Genomic DNA, 2,394 nt, shown 5'->3' on the forward strand with positions numbered 1-2,394 from the left:
AAAATTAAGGCCTTTTCATATGATGCTTTAAAATAATCTAGCGCATACATATGTACACATGTAAACACACATGCCATATATATACATTATAGGCCACGTATATGTACATGTATATACACATATGTACATATACACTCAAAGAATTATACATGAAGTACGGGTAGAATTTCCCGGGGGGCGCTATAAAATGTACTATTTTTCGTTACCGATCTTTTTGGAAACCGGTTCCGAATGACCGAATCTCAAAGAATTGTACACAAAGTAGAAGTTGAATTTACCGGAAAGTGCTATCAAGTATATAATTTTTCGTTACCGATCTTTTTGAAAACCGGTATATATATACATATATATCTTACAATTTACGTTTCCATACAGAAATTAATGTATTTTATCTTTTTTTATTGTCTTATTAGAATATTCACAATCTTTTTAGTTGAAATAACATGAATAAACAACAAACTTTAAAAATTGTTTTATTTGCTTTACATACATCTTTATTTTATCGGCGCTTTTCGTATAGAACTCTTTCTTTCTCTATTTACTTAAGAAAATTTAGAGATATACGCAGATATCACACCGGATGTATTCGACTGTATTAAACATCACAGAAAAATTATTCTCACACAATATAATATTATTACTATATATATATGTAATATATATATGAATTCTTTAAGAAAATTATCAAGTACCTATTATTATCTCCTTAAATACAGCTTTATACAATACAAACGCTACACGAAACCTATATTTTTTATTTTTAGATATATGTGTATATACATGATTATTTATCTCTCGTTGTACCTTTATATCTTAATACTCTACAAACATAAAAAATTTGTTTATACATATTATTCTAATAGCTTTGGGATGGCAATTCTAACGATCTTCTTCCGAAGGAAAGTTAGCATTAATATTTATAGATCTTACGTGACTGTTATTTTATTTCGTGAATTGCGAGTCTCTCAACAAATTAAACTGATACACATATATAATCTTTACATGTAAAATTGGATTTCCACGATAATTGTCATCAATCTTAAGCGTATGTTGATTATTAACACATATGTGAACATTTATATATATATTAGAGATATATTCAAATACAAAAATCCTTGGATATCGTAAAATTGATCGGACTTTCATAGGAATACATGTATTGAATGAATCATGAGTTTAAGCACTTCTGACTCTCTACAAACTGTTAAATATTTTCAAAGTCCGGTAACACCGTGACAAAGTCATCCTTTCCAGTCTTTATATTATAATTATAGAGTTTTAAAATAATTGCAGGCTTTAAAAAAAAGCCATTTTATAACGGAATATCCGGAATTAAATGACATTTGGCTGATCTGGAATAAGCGAAGCAAAAAACGAACTGAAGAAGGTCCACGTAAAAGCGAGAGCGCCTGGTCGTTGTTCCTCGTTCTCCTCATTGGCGTTTGTTCGTGCTTCCGGTTGGCTCTTGAGCATTTTGCTGTTGCGGCACAGCCTGAGGACCCATTACTTCATTCTGCAACCCTTGATTATTGTTTTCTGCGCGTCCATTGTTATTCTCAGCCAATAAGATTGGTTGTACCCTGAAGAAACCGCCTTGATATCTATAACAGATATCATCGTGTTACATCTAACAATTTTCAGACAAGTTCAGAGAAAAACATATATATGATTAATTGTGGATATGTCAAAGAATATTAGAGAATTGACTCACAGATATATCGCAAATCCCAAAAACGTGACGATGAGGAGCCTGAGAGGGGACGAATAGAAATACATTATACCAAATAGAACGACGATCCTAGACAACATGTAAAAGAAATCCAACCAGTCGCGATTAAACGCGGCATCCTCGCCCGCACCGTTATTTCCCGCATTGATATTTTTCATATGTAATTTATTATTTCTTCTCTCCAAAGTTATTCTACTTTTATCAGTTCGCCGTTAATCATCATCATCGCCTCTTCGCTCTCTGTAATAAGTAATCACATTTATATAAAACAATAAATAATAACATATAAACATATAAACATATAAACAGATTACTTACTATCATCGCACAATCTAAATATAAATGTAAATATATATTTATATTAATAAATAAATTACCTTGACAATTTTCCTTCCTTAATCCAGTCCTGATCGTGATAATATTTCTTCGACGGCCGTAGTCAATATGGATTTTGACATATGTAAAATTTGAGAAAAGATCACACGTTAATTTAATTTAACCTTCTAACGACACGACGCGAACTGTCACATCACGATTGATCACGATCACACGCACGAAGCTCGCACGAAACTCGCCTCGATCTCACGATCGCCCGGCTTCGACCGGCCAATCACGCACGCGGAAAAGCGGCAACACTACAAGCGATACACATTCGACTCGAAACG

The sequence above is a fragment of the Temnothorax nylanderi genome, unplaced genomic scaffold (assembly GCF_030848795.1).
Source record: "Temnothorax nylanderi isolate EJ_2023f unplaced genomic scaffold, tnyl_v1.0 TNYL_tig0737_pilon, whole genome shotgun sequence".
Classification (NCBI taxonomy): Eukaryota; Metazoa; Arthropoda; class Insecta; order Hymenoptera; family Formicidae; genus Temnothorax; species Temnothorax nylanderi.